This window comes from Gavia stellata, chromosome 10 (genome assembly GCF_030936135.1).
Source record: "Gavia stellata isolate bGavSte3 chromosome 10, bGavSte3.hap2, whole genome shotgun sequence".
In the NCBI taxonomy this organism is placed as follows: domain Eukaryota; kingdom Metazoa; phylum Chordata; class Aves; order Gaviiformes; family Gaviidae; genus Gavia; species Gavia stellata.
Window position 1 is genome coordinate 24,981,171 of NC_082603.1, and position 22,666 is coordinate 25,003,836.

At 55.7% G+C, this 22,666-nt stretch overlaps 1 protein-coding gene across 3 annotated transcripts in view; it reads left to right on the forward strand.

The window, feature by feature from the left end:
• RNF220 (ring finger protein 220) overlaps positions 1-22,666 on the forward strand; it is a 225,741-nt gene that overhangs the window by 90,467 nt on the left and 112,608 nt on the right. The gene's annotated exons all lie outside the window — the stretch shown is intronic.

A 22,666-nucleotide genomic window follows, 5' to 3' on the forward strand; every position in this document is an offset into this window, starting at 1 on the left:
GCGTTGCCCCATTGCAGTCGCACTCCTTTACTAACGAGCGCTGCCTCGCACGCGGGGGTGAGGTGGGGAAGTTCCAGCCTTGCACAGAGGTGAAGCCATGTGCTGGTGTGAGGCAGGGTGTCAGTGGCCAGGGAGGACCAGCCCAATGCCACCTGAGTCCCATCCATGCCCTCAGACCCAGAGGCTGCTTTCCTAGCAGCTGGATGATGTTGGGTCTGGTTGACCCAACCCTTTGGGATGCCTGGTCCAAGCTGCTGTTTGATAACCAACTCCAGCGATACCGTGACAAATCCCAGAGACACTGAGCTGCCGACCCCCAGCGCGAGGTCTCTGCAGGAGGAGGTGCTGTTTAGACAGGCTGACACAGGAGCAGCTGAGCCAGCGCAGGCAGGGGGGAGCGCAGCACCCTCTCTGCCCCCAAACCGCCCTGCAGCATCCTCTCCTCCACAGCAGAGGAGGGATCCTGAGGTCATGCAGGGGGTCTGTGGTGGAGCCTGGATGGCAATGTGGAGCACCACAGGAGCACCATGCTCTGAGCACAAGGCAGGGCAGCTGGCACTGGCAAGTGGTCCCTGAGCGATTTTGGTTATGGATGTTGCTGGGCCACCCACGCGATGGAGACCCAGACCTGCTGCCTAGTGAGCAGAGCAGATGTTGGTGTGCTGGGACCAGTCCTGGTGGCCTGAAACCCCTCCCTGTGCCTCCATTTCTCCCTCCAAGATGCGCATGTGCAGGATGGGCAGACTTCTGTGCAGCCCCTGGCACCACAAGCCTGCCCCAGGTTGGAGACCCTCGCTCGGAAGCTGCTGGGAGCTGGTGCTCTCCAATAATTCGGCCACGGAAAGTGCCTCCGCCGCTGCCCCCTCCCTCCGCTCCTCGCCCTTCCTGGGGACTCAGCCTCGCTCCCCACTGGGCTCTGCTCCCTGTGCCACCCTGCAGCCCATGCCGGCCAGCTGGCCTCAAACTGTAGTTCAGGTGTAATGAAGGCAAGTTCATACCGTTACTTTCCCCTTCTTTTCCCTGCCTGTCCCGCACTCATCCTGTTTAGGGCTGGCTTGAATAACTCCCGCCTAGCAAGAAATCCCAAGTCTGCCCCATCCAGCTGGTGGGTGCATGCCCAGTGCGGGGGTCCCAGCCTGCCGGGAGGGTATCGCTGCCTTTGCCTCCCACCCCCACCGGTGCTTGGCGTGGGGCTGGGCGGAGATTTTCCAGACCGCCTGGATCCAGCCCTCTCCATCGCTTCCTCATTGCTTATTCTGGGCCATTATGTTCGACAGGGAGAATTTGTTTCTGTCCAGAGCAGATCCCCGGACAGTCTCAAACCTCTGAGGATTTATCATCCTGAGCTTTTGTTTGTGGGTCTCCAGGACCCTATGCCCCACAGCTGTGCGCAGATGCTTCTCTGTCTCCTCCACAGAGCCTGCTGCCCCCCAGGAGCACTGACCCCTCTCTTCCCCCATGGATGCCCAGGCGTGCAGGCTGCCCTGCACACGCATGCCTGCAAAGGCCACTGCTGGGGGCAGGCTGCTGCGGTCACAGCAGCAGGGGACATGTCCTGCCTACCAGGAAGGTGATGGCTGTGACTCCTTCTGGCTTTGCTCCCCAGGGCTGCCAATGGAGGTGGCCCAGGGCAGGGCATGCTGGGCTCCCAGCACAGAAATCCCCCGGGATCCTTAGGTCATGTTCAGCCTGCCTGGGACTGGTGGCAGGGGAGCCTGGGCTTGTCCCCTTGCAGCCCCCAAATTGCATCCTTGCTTGCAGCCCTGCTCTACGGCAGCTGAGCGGCTGGGAGGGCTGGGCACAAGCGAGGTGTGAGCCCCCCTTGCTTGTCTCGGGGGTCAGCACTGACGTCCCCTTGTGTCTAATAGAGCTGAAACAGCAGCAGCCGCCTGTGCCGAGTGACAGCAGGGTGACAGCGGGGGCGGCGCAGGTGCCAGCGCCGCTGGCTGCACTTTCCGTCTAAGCAGATGTTCAGCTGCCCCGTGGTCATGGTGGTGAGGATCTGGGGTCACTCTCAACAGATTCTGGTCTATCAGGACAGAGCTATCGGCTGGCACAGGGAGTCACTGGGGTTGCGTTTCCAAATCGCCACCGCTGCTGCATTAGATGGGGACCCCACTTGCCACCAGCTCCCTGCTCGCTCTCCTCCTGTCCCAGAGGCCACCGTGTTGGTGACAGAAAGCTGCTCTGGAGGCCGGTGGAGTGTGACGGAGAAGGAAAGGGGTGCAGGGCTGCTGCAACAAAGCACCGCCCCTGCAGTCCCGTCCCCTCCCTGGCCGCCCACATTCCTCTGCAGCAGCGCCAGGAAGGGGGGGACCAACCTTTGGCACGTTTATTGACACTCCCTCAGTTCATACTGCGACTCTACAATCTTTCCCTGAGATTATTAAGAATTAATTGATCACTTTTATATTCCCCCCGATACCCAGTGCTGCTTCGCGACAGGCGGCAGGAGGAGGGAAGGGAGATGGGAGGAGGGCAGGGTGTGTGCAAAAAACACACTGATAAATGTTAATTACTCTTTTACAGCCCTTGTCAAATTCCAAAGCAAGTCGTAAATTCATTAAACTCTAACGGATTAAGCACATGCAGCTTATTTAGTCGCCATAAACAAGATCATTTGGATGTTGATTTTCCCCTTTTTATTGCTGCAGCAGAAAAGGGGAAAAAATCAGACGAGGGAAGCAGTTGGTGGTTACCAGGGAGTCAGAAAAGTTTGGATTTATTTCATATCTGGTTTTCTTGCTCCGTGGCAGCTCTCTGTAGCACATTGGTCCTCAGGTTGCGCCTGGGCAGCGTCTTGCCAGGGAGCGTGGCCTTCCTAGGAGCCGTGTCCATGCCCCAAGTGGCTGAGTCGGCATGGACAGCACTGGGATGGAGGGGCCACACTGCACAAAAGGTCTCTGTGTCCTCCCCATGCCCCAGGGCTGCCTTCTTAGTGCTGAGGCTCTTAAAGACCCAAGCATGGTCTGGATGAACAGAGATGGGATGCTCAAAGACCTTTCGGTGGTGGTTTTGGGCTGGGCTTGCTGCTCTGCACTCCATCGTGCTGGGAAGTCTCCAAGGGTAGGTTTTCTCCAGCAAGGCTCAACCCAGCCCCTGGGATGCAGGAGTCTGCCCTCAGCCACTCCACAAGGGACTGTGCAGGCAGCATTCACATAAAAGCAGCTCTGCTCATTCTGGGATGTTTCAGCTCATTTAAGTGCTATCCCCAAGGTTGTGACTGTGCTCAAGTGAGTGAGACATGTCCCCAACAAAGCCCAGCCATGAGAGTGAGGAGGCAGGGAAGGGACACCATACTGGCGGGGAGGGACAGGGCACCTTCAGCTGCTCTGAACACGGGGACATGGCCCAGAGTCTGCCGACCCGCTCAGTGAGCTTGCCCTCCTCTACTTCCATGTGTTAATAATCCAGGCTGACCTCCTGAGCTGTGGAAGCAGGGGAAGGAGAATGAGAGGAGGGTCATGGAGATTAATTAATACTCAGGGCTCTAATTACAAGTTTCTTCAACACTGGGCTTCTAATGAGGAACAGGCGCTGAGGCAGCCCCGAGTCCCACTGCCCCCAAGCTGGCCCTGCTGAGACATCTCCTGCCTCCTTGCAGGGGTGGTTTTACTGGGAGAGGGATGGGAGTTAGCCCCCAGCCACCGGCATCTCCCGCTGCGGCTCTGGAGCTCCGGGCTGCGTGGCCAAGAAGTTGCCACGCTGCTGTGTAATCCCATCCGTGCCTTGGGCTAAGCACTGGAGATCTGCTGCCATCCCCAGCATGCCCAACTCCCTGCCTCGGTCCAGTACCCGGGTGTGGGACGAGGGCAGGGGGTGGCCTGGGGGACCAGAGGACCTTGATGGGTGTCACAGCCTGGCCCTGCACGGTGGAGGATGCTCCCCAGGTCCGGTGCTGGCAGGAGCCCTGGCACTGCTGGTTGCTGGCTCTCCTGATGCTGGATAGCCATCTCTAGCTGAGCAGCTCATGGCCAGGGATGCTGGCCCTGGGACATGGCTGTGCTTCTCCAGCATCTCCTAGCCGCCAGTGAGGCTGCGATCATCAGGAGCTGCAGGCAGCCGTGCGCTGCAGGCAGCAGAGGGAACTCTAAACACCTCACTGGAGCTCGCTGCCTGGCTGCTGCCAGAAGAATTTATGGCTCAGCCTCAGTCCTCAGCAGCACTTCATCTAAAGGAGGTGACCTGGGTGCTGGAGGGGCGACTGCCCTTCTCCAGCCCCATCTGAGCCCATCTTTGAAACAGGTACAGCCCAGGAGGGTCTGAGCCATGGGTACGTACGTAACCACCCTGGCCCTGCTCCCCTCTGCATTTGCCTCTTGGGGGGCAGAGGGAAGGACAGGAGCTGCTGAAGGTCTCAAATAGGACAGCGAGGGGGTGCCAGCCTTCAGAGCCCTATTCACCCCAGCAAGCATTTCCCTCCCGCAGTCCTTGCAGTGGGTACAATGTGCACAGAAAAGTGCCAGCAGAAGCATCCCTGCCCACCAGATCCCTCCGTGCTTTCCCGCTGCATGGAGGTGCCCTCCAGAGATCTCCCCAGGCTTCTGAGTGAGGACGGGGCATCCAGGGGTTAACAGAAGGAGCATGTCCCATGCTAAGTAGTAGCTAACAGCCACTAGCTAATAACTTTATGGCTTCAAAGCAGAGCATTTATCATGCTGAAGTTTGTTTATGCACTACTTATATGGCGCATTATACCAGTGCTGTGTTTGGCTGATAAATTCTCCGTGACAAGCGAGGCTACCAATGGGGACTCAGTGAGTCCAAAAGACCAGTAGCTTTTTCCTGAACTCTGCTTTCCAAGATAAGGATGTTTTTTCCCTCTTTTGTTTTGTAAGGAGGAAAGAAAAAAATTCAACAACCTGTAAACTTAAAAAAAAAAGAGGGACATTTTTGTTCCGGATAAGTTGCCTGACGCCGTGGTCCCCCGATGGGGGCAGAGGAGAAGGTCCTGGTCCTGGCGAGGTCCAGAAGGGCTGTATGTGAGCACCTCTGTGCTGGCAAGTGATGTACGTGGGCCCGTGCCAGGAGACTTGTGCATGTGCTGAGTGGGTACTGACAGCTCATACGGGCTCTGGATGTCCCCAGGAAGAGCAGGCACTCTGGCAACCCTCTAGTTCTGCCCAATGTTTCTAAAATGAGCCGTAAGTGTAGCAGTCATCACTATTTTAAGGTTGCGCGCATGTGTGATTTGTTGCTGAGCACAACGCAGCTGCTACCTTCACCTGTACCCCCTCACTCTGGGTTAAATTGCTTTAATCCTACTAATAATAATGACCTTCACATTTCTGGCTTGCTCTATCACAGGAGCCAAACCCACTTTGCAAACATTAACAAGCTTGGCCTCCCAACTCCATGCAAACATGATGGGTCAGGATTACTTTTCTTGCTGCGGCAGTGGGGAAACTGAGGCATAAAGCAAGGAGCTGGCTGGTCTGAGCCTACTCAGAGGGGCACCCTTTGCTTTAACCAGTAAACCTTACCCTGCTCCAATTTGGACCAGCATAGGCTTTCATGGGTCTCACCTGCAGGAGCAAGACCTGCAGCTGCCTGGCCGGTGGGATGCAGCAGGACAGACCTTGATGCCAGGACCTGCCTCTGCAGTGCCACTGAGGCGGTTCTGTGTCAGCAGCCTTTGCTCCTGCTGGGGAGCAGGACCAGTGCTGCAGGATGTTTGGGGAGGGGCTGGGGTGTGCCAGCTCAGCCTGACCCCTTCCCTGTGGGGCCATGTCCACGGCCATAGTGTTTGTCCCTCTGCCCTGCTGCGACAAGCAGGAAGCCCCCCACCATGGTCCAGTGTTTGGGGACAAGTACCCAGCCAGCAGGCATGTGGGTGCACACCTCCCTGCATGCAAACGTGCTTGTTATGTGCATCTGCAGGTGCTGCACAGCGAGGGTGTCTTAGCGCATTTACCTGTGCATGCCTCTCTGTGCATGTATGGGCGTGCATAAACATGGATTGTGCATGTATGGGTGTGCATAAACATAGATTCATTAGTGCACTGGGTGCATCTCCATCTCCCCGTGCTGCATAAGGGTCTGTCCACGGCTGCCCACCCGAATGGGCATCCCTGGCCGCACAGCTGTCCCAGCCTGTGCATCTCCGGCTGCGTACCTGTTGCATCCCTGGCTGCATACCTGTGCCAGAGTGTGCGGCCCCGGCTGCAGATCTGCATCGGTGGCTGCGTGCAGTGGCCCCTGCAGGCTGTAAATACTGGCAGTGTGGCGGGGAGGTTGAGCGGTTTATGGCTCAAGGTCAGGCCCATGAATCATAAAAAGGTGTCGGAAGGAGCATTAACTCCTAGCCTTCGCTCGGTCTCTGTGTGGTTTCAGGCGGGGCCCTGGAGGCAGTGATTAAAGGGTGCACCTTCCCCTTTCAGTTTTACGGTAAAAGGAAAGCAGTAAATTAGAAGCCCACAGGCTGGGGCAGGCCAGGTCCCGACAGTGCAAAAGCTAAGCGAGTACCTGCCGTGCGCCCCGAGACCCCGCCACCAGCTCTGCGCCCCCCCGCCGGCACAGCCCCCGTGCAGCCCCTTCCCATGGCAGCCCTTCCCGAGGGGCAGGGTCCAGCTGTGTGCTAGGCAGGCAGCCGCACTCATGGCGGGTACATCCCTCCATCCTTCCCCAGCCGACGGCTTGGGATAGCTGGGGGTGCTCATCCCTGCTCGCCCCATAGAGCAGCAGCGCCTCTTGCTCTGCACCTTTTTACGACTCCAGCTATAATTAAGTCAAGTAATAAAGTTTTTTGAATGCGAATAGATACAATTAATGTTTAATGCCCCTGTTTTCTTGCGAATTGTCAGGACTATTAAGAGCTGAGTATTGACTGAAGAGGTGAGGCAGATGTTTCTGCTGCCGAGGTGGGATTGCCAGGGCAGAGGCAGAAAGCCCTGATAATCGTCAGGTCCCTGCTACACATCTGGACCTCAGGACAGTGGGTTGGTGCTGGGGAGAGCCGGGGTGATGTCCAGCACTGCGGGGCTGACCCTGGCCCAGGGAGGCAGGGCGGAAGGGATGAAGGCTGCTCCCAGGATCCTGCTTTTTCCTACCGCTCAGCTATAGGTAGTCTCCAGCGCTGCAACCTCATGGCAAGCACTCAGGCTTGGGGCATTGCTGGAGGTTTCACCCCACCTGCGTATGCTTCAAACCCACCATCTCCTGGAGAAGGGCTTTCAGGGACGGAGATGTGAACAGACCCTGTCCCATCCTCATCCCGGCAGCAGTGTCGTCCTCCCGAGCCTCACCCAGCCAGTGGCTGCCCTGGCATCCCTGGCTCGTCCCTGCCACCGCCTGCCATGCTGGCAAGTGGGACATGGGACATAGGCAATAACGCCTTCCTCGAGCTGCTGCTGTTGCAGCCAGCCCTGGTAAGGCGCCGTGCAAAGGGCTGGGCGTGTTTGGCAAGTGCCAGCCTGATTTCCCCCAGCTCCTGCCAGCTTGGCATGGCTGCTCACCCTCCGGACCTGCGGGCCGGACCTGCGGGCTGCAGGTCAGGCTGCCACCGCCTGCCTGGTACCTGCAATAGCAAGGGCCTGGGGGCAGGCAGGGAGCTGGAGCACATCTGCCCCAGGGACACTGCAGGTACCGCAGCCCTTCGAGCCCCTGGCAGCTGGCCGGAAGGCTGGGGCTGGGTGAAAAGCCCAGGCATATGCTGTGCCCCTGTCCCTGGGCTGGGGAGAGCATTAGATGTCTCCGAGGAGGGGAGGGAGGGAGCTTGCCAGGAGGGAAAATACTTCTCCTTTCCCTTAAAAAAAAAGTGCTTTTTCCCCCTGGGGAATGGCATCACGGAGCCCTGGAATTGACGGGGCTGCCAGAGCTGATGGATGGTGCCGGTGGAGGGAGCAAAGCGGGTCAGCAGAGCAGAAACCAGCAGGCACAAAGAGAGAACATCCCCGCTAACCAAGGCAGGCGGTGACACCCTGTGCCGGGGCTGAGCCCACAACAGCCCCCTCTCTGTTGGGCTGGAGAGTCAGCACAGCTGGGGTACCTGGGGTGCCATCCTGCGATGCCCCTGGGCTCACCCCAACTGCGCCCGACAACAAGAAGGGCCTTTCTTTGTCTCCGCACAAGCCCCAATTGTTCAGATGCTTCCCCTGCCACCGCCTTGTGCTTCTGCTCTTCCCAGAGATGGTTCTGGGAGGAAAGGGAGGACTTGCAACATCTGCACAGTCAGAGCTGCTGGGGCTTCAGGGTTTCGAAAGGGACTGAGGCTCCTCGGGCAGCTCCAGACCAGGACAGCTCAATCCTCTTGGCAGCTGTGCTGTGCGGCCGTGCAAGCTCACAACCCACCCGTGCCTCAGTTTCCCCACCAATGACTGAGGTCCTGCTCTGCCTTTGCAGATGTGCTGTGAAGAGCGGGTGTGTGCATTTGAGCCAAGGCACCCCCAAGAACCGGGGAGCTGCAGTGCTGACTGCCCAGGGCAGCCTTGGTGCAGGCAGCTGTGCTGCCAGGTCCTCTGCCTTCCCTCCTGGGCACACAACATTCCGCTGGCCATCCTGGAGCTGAGAAGGAGGAATCCAAAAGGTGGAAGCCTGGGCTGGTGTGGGTCTCTGAGGACTGCTCCAAGCAGGGACCTGGCCAAGTTTTGAGGCTGATGGTGGTAGGAACTGAGTTTTTGTAAATGATGGAGGCCGTAGCTGTGGGGAGAGATTGAGAGACCAGGCAGCTGTGCTAAATCAGCCCTAACCTCACTGAAACTTGTGTGCAGTTTCTGCTTCCTCATGAGAGACACCCAGGCAGCTTCCCGCAGGAGAGGTGACAGCAGCTTGCAGTGACACAGGGGGGACGCTGGCTGTTGTGATGTGACGGGGGTTCAGAGGCACCCACTGCAGCCTGGGAGCCGCCAGCTCTGCCAGCGGGAAGTGTCCCTTTCCCGAGCACTGTCCCCATCAGGCACGAGTGGGAGGGCAGGATCTGTCCCCATCAAGCATGGGTGGGTGGGCAGATCAGGAGGAGATCAGAGTGGAGGCAGGCCAAGCTGAGCTGTAGAAAGTGATAGCTCCAAAGAGCTCCAGAGGCTGGAGTAAAAGAAGGGTGCAGTGAGCCCCAGGCTTGAGATCCAGGACTGCAGGCTGCTCCCTGTCTCTCTTGTGGGGTCAGCGGGACCTTCTCCTTTCTCCCCCACCGCCCTTCACCCCCCCTCCACCGCCCCCCCCCTCCCTGAGCACAAGGAGGAGAGCAAGCTCCTGCCTCAGCTGGGAGGCCATAGCCCTTTGCCCAGGTCCCCCTGGCTGGAGGCTCACAGTGCCCTCCAGGGATGCAGAGCTGCATTGCCCCTCCTGCAGCCTGGGGACACGGAGCAGGTCTCCCAGCAGACGCGTGGCAGGAAGGAGCCCAGGCGTCCTGGCTCCCGTCCCATGCTCTGTCTGCAGCGGGAGGATACGCCTGAAGCTGCTAAGCTGGAGGGACGTATCTCTGGAGGGATCTGAACCCCAAACTGTCATCTTTGCTCTCCAACAAGCCCTGCTGCCAAGTGCCTCGGCAGCGCCAACCACTGCTCCAGCAGCTGCGAGGAGGAGGAGGAGTGCGGGGAAGGGGCTCAGCTTCAAATCAATTCTGAGCACTGTGATAAGAATCTCTTATCGCCCTTGTCATTGTAATGGCTGGGACTGAAATGTTGCGCTGAGTAAGGGCCAGATTTCTGCATGGCCGGAGGTGAGGAGGAGACTGGGCGCAGCAGGGAGGCAGCCATCGCTCTGGGATGAGGTCCCAGCTTTCTCCAGTGACAGCCAAAACCAGCTCTCCCTTCCCTTCCCAGCTTTGGGGCTGTCCCGTCTCCTTCCCCAGCTCCTTACAAGGAAGAGGAGCTCTCGGTGGCAGGGTGAAATGCGGTGAAGGAATGGGCCCTGCAGATCCAGACCATGCATGGGGATGAGGGCCACACACAGAAGAGCAGCCCAGAGGGCTGAACATTGCCAAGAGGAGTCAGGAGTGAAGAAATAACTGGGAAGCTCCTGCTCCCACTTCTGCAGCTACCTTCAGCCTCTTCCCACCTCCCCCAGGGAGGGGCTCAGCCCCAGCCCTTTCGGGGGGTGCAGCACAGGAACAAGACAGGCACCCAGGAGCCAACGGAGCAGATAGGGATCTGGGGGGGTTCCAGGCCTTTGGGAATTCTCTCTGTTCCCATTACTGTCCAAAAGCAGCTTTTCCAATGGGTAAGGAAAAAGGAACTGGTAAGCTTACGTGCTCTGGGCGTTATTAGACTAGACAGTGGCAGCATTGAGTGCCCTCAGCTGTAAGGGGGCTCCCCCAAAGCCCTGCAGCATGCTCTGCCTTTAACCCCTCATGCTTCTCTCCTGTGTTTTATTAACAACTGTTGATTGGGATTCCAAGGTCATCTGGCCATCCAGAGACACAGATAAAATCTGAGGCTGCTGCAGTCCCCTCCATCTCTGGACCCACCAATCTCTCTGTCTATCTACAATATCTCTCCTCCCGCTAAGCTTTCCTCTGGCAGACAAGCCCGAGAAGGTTAAATAGGGTCCTGCAGCAAGGCCACTGCTCTGTCCTCTGCTGATAACTGTGTGACTGGGGGATGTGTTAGCTGTCGGCCCTCTCGCCCTGTTCCCCTTTGCCACCACTGTGCGGGACATCCTGCTGCCAGGTGGAGATGGCCGGTCAGGGATCGCAGTGCCAAGGAGGGCAGCGCTGCTCCGAAAGGCTTGCTGAGGGTCTGCGGCTGCCTGGGGGGCTTTGCTGCTGGCTCCACACTGGTGGTGGCAAAACCCCCAAGCTTGAAAGACCCCATGAGCCTCCTGTGCATGGGTGCCCTGTCACTGGGGGCTCCAAGCCAGGATGAGGTACCCAGACACACTGCAGAGCTGGGGACTTGCACAGCAGGAGCTTTGTTGGGCCCCACAGTTGTTCTGGAGAGGATGACTCTGAAGCTACTGACTGCTTTTTCCTATCACAGACCAGACACAGGTTTCATGGCTGCTCCCAGCTTGGTGGTGCGGGGTGCCGGCATGGTGCCAAGAGGCACCTCCGGACTCTCCCATTTAATTCCAGGAGGAGCAGTGTCAGGCTGAGTGAAATTGGCCCCGACAGAGGATTTATTAATTTCTCCTTCCCTCTGCCTCCTGCAAGGGGCTGCGCTAAGATCCCGTGCTGCACAGTCATCTTGCTAAAGCCGAGGGGGGCTTAGTGCTTAAATGGTTTTCACGCTGCTGCAGAGTTTAGTGCTTGTCAACAAGTCCGAGGTCTTGCCGAAGAGCCTTGACAAACAGAGCAGCAGGGAGACAGGGACAGGAGGCATCAGTGCTGGGAAGGGGGGAGCACATGAACCGGGTCTTCAAACCACCCTGCATACATGGGAATGTCACATACCCAGCTCCGCATATCCCCTCCGGCACAGAGACAAATTTGGCTGTCCCACACCCCACTGAGAGGTGTATTTGGCCCAGCTCTAAGTTTAAACCTCACGGAAACACCTTCATTAAACCTCACTAATGTGGAAAAGCAAAGTTCACCCGTGGTTTTTAAGCCCTTGCTTCTGTAGGCTCTTGCAGAAATAGATGTATGCATATATTTTGTGCTCCATATTCATCAGGCTGCTTTTGCTGCCGGGGCAAGCCCGAAGCCAGCAGGACTGAGTGCTGTTGCAGTAACGTGCTGGCTCTGCAGATGGGGATAGCAGAGCTCAGAAACCAAACCCCGCTCCAGATGCCACTTAAAAAGCTTGCCCTGCCTGGGGAGGATGAGGAAGGCACCGTCACCTCCTCCTGCACCCCAGCCTGCCCTGCTGGGAGGAGAAGACCATAAACTCATCTTCTTCCCTTTTGAGAAGCTCGATTTCACAGGGATGAATTTGCTTAAGCATGTGATAGTTCAATTCAAGCTCTGGGACACAGCTCTGGCATGATGTGGAGCTGCAAGGCACACAGCATGGGTGAACCAGCAGTGCCGAGCTCTGGAGGCCACTTGTGTTGTGGTCCCCTGGGAAGCAATTTCACACCTTGGTTGGGGCATGGGGAGTGAGGAAGCACACATGGCAGGGCAGGCTGCCCGTAGCAGCCAACTGCCCCCACCCTGGGCGTGCTGCAGCAATAGCAGCCCCCGAGACGCCCACTCCTGTGGGATCCCCTGCTGCCAGTGGGTCACCCGAGTCAAGTGTTTGAGCAGGATTCAGAGGAGAGCTGGGTAGTTTTATGGGCAGTAATAGTATTTACAGCCCTGCTGGCTGAGGCACTGATCCAGCGGGAAGGGAGCCCCCTCCCCAGTGAAAACCGGGTTGCAACACCATCCCGTCTCCAGCCTTCCCAAGGGCAGGATTGGCCCCATCCTTTTTTTGGAGCATCCTTGGTTGACTGATGCCCCGTGAACCTGTGGGTCAGTCCCACCTGGCACAGCCAACATTCCTGTGCTGGTGAGGTCCTCACCTGGTGTGAGCTCACACTCCTCTGTGGATTAAGGATTAAGCTCTTAATTTTCATGGGAAGTACCAGAGATTTTCTTTCTTCACCCCACTCCTTGGCATCACCCTGTCATCCACAGTCACTGCCTTCCTTGGCAGCTCCCCTGCCCGACGGGCAGGGATGGCAGGCAGCCCCGCGCACACCCGACATTGTTTTCCCATCACCTGCCACAGGCCCCGTATGTTTTCATTTAGTCAACATAGGGGAAAGCTGTAAAACATATGTCTGCTTCCCAAGGAGAGAAAAAAATTACTCCAACAGCTTGGTCCAGTTAACAGCTTGGGCTCTTGACTCCGCTGTTGGCTTCGCATGGACTTTGTTTCATGCTCTGCATTAGCTGGCCCCCTTCTCTAGCTGGACCAAGGTGTATGTCTGGGGGGAAGGATATTTGGGGGCAAGGATGCTTGGGGGGAAGGATGCCCCCAGCAGCTTGGGGAGCACTGTGGGGCTGTGCTGCCCCCCGAGAGCAGGCAGGAGCACTTTCCATCCCACCCTCCGCCGGCTCCTCCCGGCACAGCTCCCCATCCATCCCGTACATTTACCTAACGCTAATGAGACGTATTGATTGGAATGATGGGATTTGTAAAGGTCGCAGGGTTAAAGTACATAAAACCAGCCTTTCTGGAGCTGCAATATCAGGGCCGATGGGTCTGGTGGGAGAGATTAAAGGCCTCGTGCTGCAAGAATGGAGAGAGCTGACAGCAATTACATTTCAGATGTGTGCATAGTTATAACACACACCCACCCACCACCACCACCCCCTCCCCCGCAAGACAGGCAACCACATCCCCACCATCAGAGAGCAGGTCTCCAACCCCCCGTCTCCCTTTCAAAAGCAGGATTTCAACAGAGCAAATCAGGGTATGAAAGAACGAGAGAAAGGGGGAAAGGGAAACAGAGAGACTGGCTATCCCTTTGGAGAGGTGGTGCCCTGCCCCGTTCCTGTGGCTGGGCTTGTGCCCCTGTTTTGGGATTCCCAGCTGAGCTGTTACGGCATTACTGCACTAAAATCACATCAGTGGAATCCGAACTCCAAAAACACTGCAGTCCCTTTTGTTAGGGCAGGACTCCCACTACTGGTAATGAGCTGGCAGGTCATTAGAGCTCTGTCTGTCCCCTGGAAAGGACCTTCTTTCCCCAGCGGTTCATGCTTGAGGGCTGGAGGAGTCCAGATCCCCAGAACCACAAATGCCATTGGCTGGAGGTTTGTCCCAGGCCAGGGTTAACAGATCTTGGTGTAGGAGGCAAATGGATCTGGACGTCACTTTTTCTAGAGGTGTTTCCCAGGTACATCTGGGGCTGCTTGGGAGCTCAGTCCCTCGTGCTCGGTTCTGGGCTGCACCCACCAAAGGTGCCTGCTGGAGCCCCAGGGCCAGCCCAGCTCTGGTGGGGTCATCTCACTCCATCATCCCTCCTTGTAGGCCCCTCTCTTGCACAATGTGTTTGTTTCTTGGTCCAAAACAGAGAAGAAAGAGCACAGCCAGGAGAGTTGTATCATCTGAAGGGTATATGCTTTTAACATTGTGGGCTCCTGCACTGGTTCTGGGGTGCAGGGGGATAAACATGTGCCTTGGTCGCTTTCCTGGGTCTCCAGAGGGAACAGATAGACAGAGACACAAGCTAGGCTGAGGGATGCACTTATGTTAAGGAAGGATTAGCATCAACAATATTGCTACGCACAGAAACAGCTAAATTAGCTCCATGACCAAGCTTCATTAGCCCAGGCGTAAAGCTCAGCTCCAGGCAGGAGGAAGCCCAGCTCAAGGGCTTTTCAGCCCCAGCTCATCCTGACTTCCATCACCCACCATACCTCTCATGGCAGGATTAACACCAGAGGCACTTAGGACTCAGGGAAGCAGGCTCCATCTGGCAGTGCACCAAGCCAAGAACACGAGCAGGGGCTGCACTTCCCCGGGGATGAATCCCAGGATGAAACCCAGCAGGGAAAAGGAGCCATTTGCCAAGCAAGGAAAGAGGCACATTGCTCACCTGCAACTGTAGCTGTCTTAGGCTTAGAGCCTTTCCCTGGTGACCAGGCAGGGCTTAGCATGTGGTGTGAAGTACCAGCGATCTAACAGCCCCTGCAGAGCAGTTGTGTACAGGGGCTTTCCCCTGGTGACCCTCCACACATGCTGGAGCTTTAAACCCTCCCTCAGAGCCCTGCCAAAGGGGCTGCACCAAGAAGCAGGAGCATCCCCCAGCACTGCAACTCACCACCAGTCCTAGGCATCTGTCCATGTAGCTCGGTCTTATTTATCCCTCCCGTGCACTCTCTTTCCCTCTCTCAGATGGTAATGAGTGGTTTGCACTGGGAACTAAATGAAGTTGATTGCCCACTGGTGTCTGCCATTAGTGGTAATTAGTTAAAACATCAGAGTATAAACAGTAAATTGGCTCTAATAATTAATACTAGCACTCAAGCATATGAGAGACACAGAGACTGGAAGAGAAGCAGCAGCAAGCTTGTAAAATCAGCTGGGGCTGCTTTAATTAAAAAAGAAGGAATGTAAGTAACACAGTATTGGAAAAAGGACAAAAGTCATCAGGATCTTGTTTGTTAGGAGCATGGTCATGTCTCCCCTGGAGCGCAGCAGAGCCGAGGGCTTGCCTTGAGCCTTGGGTACCTGCCACTGCGAGACGCAGAGCCTGAGATGCAGAGGCTGCTGCATCCCCGAGGTGCTGTGAGACCACTTGTGTGATGAGTTTTAGCCTTGTCACTTGTCTCCTGGGGTGATAGGGAGGACCATAACATGTGGATCTGCTGCTGCAGATGGGAGGCGAACCAGGCAGATAGGTGGAATAATCCTATGGGATTTTTCAGGGGGTGTCTGCTTGGATCAGAGGGGCTGCCTCATTCGACTGCTCCCTGCTTCATAAGGGCACCTTCCTCTTCTCTTTCCTCCAGCAGCAGATTTGACCTGAGGTTTCCTTTGAGAAGAAGGAACCAGCAAAGAGTGGGTGGGTCCTGCCAGGAAAGGTTGGATTTACTCTTAGAATATCATTTTTTTTCTGCAGGTTTTGCCAACCTGCATTCTTCCCCTTCTTCCAGCTACCTTCTTCCCCTGCACACCTTCGCCTTCTCCCAGCCAGCGTCTGTGAAGGGTTCCCATAGCCCTGCCTTGGCAGAAAGCTCTATGCCCTGAGTGCCTGAAACACTTAATAATAATAATAATAATAAAAAAATACAGTGTAAAGCAGTAATACTGTCAGTGCTGGGGTGGTGCTGAGCAACTGGTGCTCCCAGGGAGGGGGCGCGGGATGGCTCTCCCCGTGAAGGGGCAGCCCCGGGCTCAGGCAGAGGTGGCAGAGAGGCAGCACTGGGGAGGAGCGGGAGGCTGCATGTATATCGCTATTAATCATCCCCACGTACGTTAACCATGCTAATGTCGTAAGTGACAATAGCCCATCTCAGCTCGTGATTTAGGGTCTGTGAACGGAAGCTGGGCTCCTGGGAGTAAATGCGTGAATCCTCCGCTGGTACTAAACCTTCTAATAAATCTAACGCACACCAAAAAGCCCTGGGCACTAAATCCCAGAATCCGGTAATTGAAACCCTTACAGCTCTCAGAAAAAAGGTAACCGGTGAGTGGAAGTGAGTGTATGTTTTTACAGAATATACATCCTATCTGCACCTGATTATCTCCAGCAGAGACAAAGGAAACCTGGTGCCTCCTCGTAAAGCACCTCGTTCCACAGACTTAAAATAATACCTTTGAAAATAAGAACCAAGCAGCCTCATGCTGCGGGGGCTGATGCGGCGCTCTGCAGACCCAAGTGGGCAGGAGCAAGGAACCATGGCTCCTTGCTGCGTCCCACTGCTGCCCCAGCCATTGGCAAATGCCACCAGGACTGTGGTGGTCCATCCATCTGCTGTCCTGGGCTGTAGTGCCTTGGTGTCATGGGGGTTGGTGGGCTGGCACACTTGGGGACAGTCACCAACCTAGCCTGGCTCATGCATGCCTTTGCAGCAGGATGGTAGTACCAGCGGAGGACCATCCCTGAGCTGTCCCTGCCCGGCAAGTCGTAGGGGCAGAGGGAGGGCAGGACGTTCTGTGGGGCTCAGCATCCCGGTCGATGGGGTGGTGCAGGGCAGCTGCTGGGGCAGGGTGGGTGAAGGTGTTCCCCCACCAACCGGGTCGTCAGTGCAGGGAGCAGCTGGACAAGCAGAAGCACGTGTGTGGGGCTGATCCCCACCTCTGAGATTGGGGCATTTGCAGGCACAAGCATGTTTGTGTTGTGGGTGCAATGAATTCAGCATCCTTCCCACGGCTTGTGTGTTTCTGGTAGCCAGTGCTGAGGCTGTTTATCGTGTTGTTTACTTGAAAAAAGATCACGTTGGTGGTTTATTCTGCTTTTAATCTCTGTTACAGACCACTCTGTAATGCCTTGGCAGGGGACTTAATAAATATAGTCATTTGGATAATGAATGGTGATGATACAGGCAGCTCAGGGGAGATTGCAGAGGAGAGATGCTGCACAGAGCACCTGGCTGTGTTGGGAGGCAGGAGGACTGTGTCCTCCCTGGGATCGCCCCTTCGCAAGGTCCCGCAGCCGCAGCTGGTGGCCAGGACGCAGGGTTTTCCCAGTCTTTTCCTGGTTCAGCATCCTTCGTTGTGTGAAGAGAGCTGAGACAAACAGGGATAGATGCAGACACCCAGTGTCCTGCCTGGTGGTGACCACAAGCCTGTCACCTGCCAGGACTGGGGGTGCCCTGTGCCCCTGCACCCTGGGGACTTGGGGGCGTCCCATGCACGCTGCAGCACCGTTCTGTGCAGCACTTCTGCGCGATGGCTTCCTGTGGGAGATTTCTCAGAAAGGAGATTGGGGTGTTTTATTCCCCCTCTCCCTAACTTTCCCTTTACTGCTGCTTGACTGTCCCTCTATACTACCACAGATCATCCTTACAGCCCCTCTTGCCATCTCCCACCCGCCAGAGCCCTGCATCCCTCCCGCCACACCATCTGCACACCAGCACAGCCGTTTTTGGGTGAGCTGGTGCCAGGCTGCAAGTGAGCCGCAACGGACGCCCAGCGCAGCTGCCCACCCGCATCTCCCATCCTATCCCGCAGCGCTGGGACCATCCCCTTGGGGACAACTGTGGGATTTCCATCACCTCTCCCCTTCCTCCCCCCCAAACCTGGGGAGAGCCTGAGCACCCTCATTTCTCAGGTCACCACTTGGCTAATGGTCTATTAATTTGTTCAATTGTCCCCTGTGAGGCAAACTCAATTTCTGCCTGAGATTCCTCCCTTGCTGTCGACATGGTGATGGATAGGACGAGCGGCTGTCACCACCGGCCCTGGCGCCCGCTTGGCACTCCGGGCACCCGCGCCTGCCCTCCACCTGCATGCCGGCGCAGCTCCGGCAGGGCTAATCCGCCGCCTCACGCCCAAGGATCTGTCTCCAGCAATGAAAAATGACAGAAATATTTAAGGACAAATAAGGTTTACAAACCCAATTTAAAATTATTACGGGAGGCCCCGGCTGCAGATGGGCCCAAGCTGATTCGCGGCAGCAATCAAATCGAATTTCCTTATCGTTGTATTATTTTAGGGCGTTATCTGGCCCCATAATGCAGTTATAAATTCAATTTCATCTGTGAGCGTTCATTGTTTACTGTCGCTTGTTTGCCGGGGAAAATGTAAACACTTCGCAGCCCTTGGCTGCAAAATTAATTTCTGGTGGAAAACGGGAAAGGGGAGAAAAAGTGGAAGGTGCCAAAAAAAAAAAAAAGAGAGAGAGAAAACAAGAAAGGTGGCGGCAGGAGCGCTGCTGGGCACAGCACGGGGGCTGGCCAGGGCCCCGGCACCGGCTGCGCTGCTTGTGCCAGTCAACTGCTGGGGCTGGCTGCCGCGCTCGGGGCAGCAGTCCTGGGGAGTGGCTGTGGTGGCAATAGCGATGGGTGGGGATGGATGGGGACAGGCAGGGATGGGTACCCGGGCAGCATTGGCGGCTCTCGCCTCTCCTCCCTGCTGCCAATTTTTTCCCCCGTGCAAAAGCAGGAAAAAAATACGCAGTGACCTGCTGGGGCTGCCAAGGGAAAGTTGAAGGTCTCCCATTAATTCCAGACTAAAAATGACAAATTCATCTTCTACGACAATTAAATGAAGTCAGTAATTGATGCTAATTGATCTTCAGCCGAGAGGGCTCTTACTGCTTTGCCGAGCTCTCCCTGATGCTCTGCCACTTTCCCCCCTTCCCAGCTCCTCCTCCCCCCAGCCCCATGGGTGCAGCCCCATGGCTGCAGGGACGTCCCCAGGGCCCCGACAGCAGCTCCCGAGCCTGCCCAGCCTGGCCAGCCCCGTGCATCTCTTTCAGCCACTCACTTCTTGGAGTTTGAATTTATTTTCTTTTTCTTTTTTTTTGGAGGCAGGTACCAGGTCTGGCTGTGTTAGCGACAAAGGATTTATAGCCTACAGCTGTGTAGGTTTCCACTTAATTTTTATAAGCCCAGCATAAGAGCCAGCAGGGGGTAAAGCACACTTGGATTTTCTCTACTTAAAATATTACAATGTTAGCACTTTTGCTTGAGCCCTGAAAAGGGGGCGGTGGGGGGGCTGGATCCGTGTGTGTGTTTGGATTTTTTTTGGTGTTGTTTCTTTTTTTTTCTTTTTTATGAGAGCCCTTTAATCTCAAGCCAATATGTCAAAATCAAATTAAGCCTTGGAAGGGGACCGGGCTCAGCGTGCCAAGCTCGCTCGCTGGGTTGTAAATGTACAATTGTTTCTGGGAGCTGTTATTAAAGCGAGGTGACTGCTGCCCATTAAGAGACCCTGACGTCACGTCCTCCAGCCGCGCTCGGGAAGCGGCACCCAGAGGAGGGGGACGGGGCTCGGCCAGGCGGTGGCCATGGGGAGGGGACGGACCCGCGGTGTCCCCTGGACCAGAGCAGAGGGAGGGTGACACCAGCCCTGGCGTGGATGGGCTGCACGGTGGCCCCAGCAAAGGAAGTCCTGGGGACCCCTGGGGATCCTTGGAGACATGGCATGTGCTTCCACGCAGAAGAGCAGACCCCCAAGGAACCGTCAGAGTGGGGTGGGTTTGGGGCTTGCAGCAGGGTCTGGGTTTTGGGGGTAGGAGAGGTTGCTCAGGCAGGACTTCCCCTGGCTCTTCTGGAGAAGCAAAAGGGGGAAATCATGGGGCTTTTTTCAGTTTTCTGATGAAAAAGTTTGCGTTGGTTGAGAAGCCCATTTCTTGCCCAAGCAAGACCCTTTCTGCGGGGTGATGGTGCAGGCCGAGAGGTGTCCTGCAGAGCCCCCCGCAAGGTGTGGGACAGCATTGCTATTTTTGGGTGGCTGGGGCTCTTTGCCTGGCAGTGGTTAGGGGCAGAGGGGTCAAACCCTGTCCCTAGCGATTACTGAACCCCCCTGATGAGGAGGGAGGATTCGGGGTGCTCTGCTGTGGGGTACACACTCTGCAGGGGGGTCGTGAGCCATTTGCAGGGGTTCGTACCATGGTGAGATGCTGCCATTCGCACTGTCATGAGTATTTTAAATCCACATTTCTGCTGAGCTTTGCTGCAAGCAAAGTAACGGCAATGACAATACTGTAAGGTATCACTGTTCTTCACTCAAGACAGTTTATAATTATCCGTAACACTGATATCTGACGTTGTATTTAGACTGTGCAGGTCTTTAAGGTGGTCACTTACCACTTTTAATTCGTGCCATGAAACAGAGACAGGCTGGAGAAGCATGGGGGGCAGTGGGGAGGCGTGTTGACATGCTGAGATCTGCTCACCACCCTTTCCCATCCGACTCGACTTCAGCTCCTACAGATGCCAAGGCGGGTGGTCCCTGCTCCATATCCCCAAATCCCTGATTTCAGTGCATCGAGACAGGCAGCTTCACAGCTTGCCGGGAGCCATCCAGGGCTGGATGCTGCGGTCCCAGTGATGTTACCGTCGGCGCCGGGGCAAGGACCCAGCACGGGAACAGCAAGGAGACCTCACATGTCCTCCTCTTGGCCATGCCATGCTGGGCAGAGAGAGACAAACTAAGAGCTGGGATAATTAGTCCTGGTGAGAGGCAGTGCTAATGAGATGGAGCGTAGTGCTGTGCTAACGGGGCTGTCTTGGTTCCAGGACACAAGACGGGAGTTCTGCATGGTGCTGGGCTGTCCCGGGTGGATGTACGAGCTCATTAGGAGCAAGTTGAGAGACATCTAACATGATGCTGTGGGCAGGGTGTCAGACCCTGGGGTGGGCAGCCCCTGGGGCCCCCAGGGACGGAGGTAGTGGTTCTCTGCATTGGCTGGGTGATGCATCGGAGAAGCCTGCGTGCCCGTTGCAGGCTGCTTTCGCTGGTCTTGCTGGGTCGCCGCTGGGAAGCAACAGCACGGGTAGTTCTGTTCTCTGGTCTTTATGGGTCCCACTAAATCCTGTGTAAAATACTGTAAATAAAGTTTATAGCTGAAATCGGTGTTTTACAGGGGCAAACCAAAGTCCAGCTGCAGAACTACAAACAAATGCGCTGTATGCAAAGGGGAGATGGCACCGGTGCCTCCAGCTGAGCCCTGACCCATTTCTTGGGCATGTTTTGCTGGGTCTTAGGGAGAGCGTAGCTTGTACTGGCTGGCTCTGGCTCTGGGCATGCTCATCACCTGCACATGGCTGCCGATTCCCCGTGCCTCTTCCCCGTAAGCAATTGAGACTAAAAGTCATTTGCAAAGTGAAACTACATTACTTTCTGCAAGTCACGCAGGGAATCGGCGGTGAGGGCAGAGGTAGATGTCATGCACGGGGAAACTGAGGCAAGGAGTTATGCTTCAGGGTCATGTAACAAGACTTTGGCAGAGCCAGGAGGAAAACCGGGAGCCCTGTGTCACCTTCCCTGTGTCTCTGCTGTTGGTGCCTGACAAGGCATGCAGGGACTCGGCCCTGTGCACGGGGCCATGGAAACCCCAATGTGTCAGAGGCCCCGAAAATACCCCCCTCGCCTCTTTTCCCACAGCTCCGCAGCTGGAGCGGCTGGTGGGCAGGACTGCGCCTGCGAGAGCGCTCCGGGTTGCTCAGCGATTCCCAGACATGCTGCGCTCGCTGTTTTCCGGGAACCCAGCGGCCTGAGCAGAGATAAATAAGTGATACAGACATCTCTGCACTAAACACACATGACGCGCTCCCTCCTGCTCCCCGCCCATGCACACAGTTCTATTAATCCTGACAAATTATGACGTACAGACGTGTAATGCAAACTGATTCATCATACATTCAAATCTGCTGTGTGGGAGCAGCAGGAGGGCAGAGGCAGACAAGTGTATTACACGGATAATGTATTTGACGTATTAATAAAACCAGCCGCATTGCTCAATCTGGAGAGAGGGGGGGGATGCCGATACATCATGACAGATCACATATTGATGGAATCCAGATGTTGGGAATCATAGTCTTGGGGCCTTTCTTGTATTGACTAAAGGTAAAAAATGCAGGCTGTCAGCACATTAAATCTCCGCTCTGCTCGCAGAGGCTGGGGGACTGATTATTTATTTCTGGAGGACAAGGAAACTGCTGCCCACATCCCCTGTCCCGTTAGCCCAGCCATCTGTGAGGGAGGGTCGGGGAAAGAGTTTTGACTCCTCTTGCTATTTGGTTGCCTATTGACTGCAATGACCAGCCGGAGCACGTGTTAATAGGGTCCCATCGGCTTGAAATCCTTGGCTCAGCTCCTCGGCTGATGTAAATCAGCATCAAAGTGATCCCCATTGAGCATCTGGCCTCAGATTTTTAGCCAGTGAAACAGTCAAAAACACCCCCCTTGGCTTTACCAGCGATGCTGCTACTTCCCGTGTTTTGCTCCTCTTGGACAGTGATGCTGCTCAGCTCTGTCTCCCTTTTTTCCTTGTTCTGAACACATCGTGAGTGGTTTGAGTGAATGTTACATATATGCTTATATGCATACGCACACACATGTGTGTACCCATGAGATATTTTTAGTATTTTGGGGGGAAAGATTCTCTGTTACTCACACTTTCATGGGTAAAGGTCATTGTGCCAATAACAACTCCAACTTCTATTTTACCTTACCAAGTCCTTTTAAAATGAAATCATCTTGTTTCAGATCTGTTTGGGTTGGATACTTTTTAAGGGCTGCTTGCATTCTTGAAGCCTGATTGCCTTCGGCTTGTGTGTGACAAGGCGTTACGCACGTGGTAACATTATCTCTTGGGCATGCACTGGGGGAACACAAATACGTGAATGTACTGGCTTGGCATTGTGCTCCTCCGCCTGAATAGTGCCTTTCCCTTGAGCATCTTC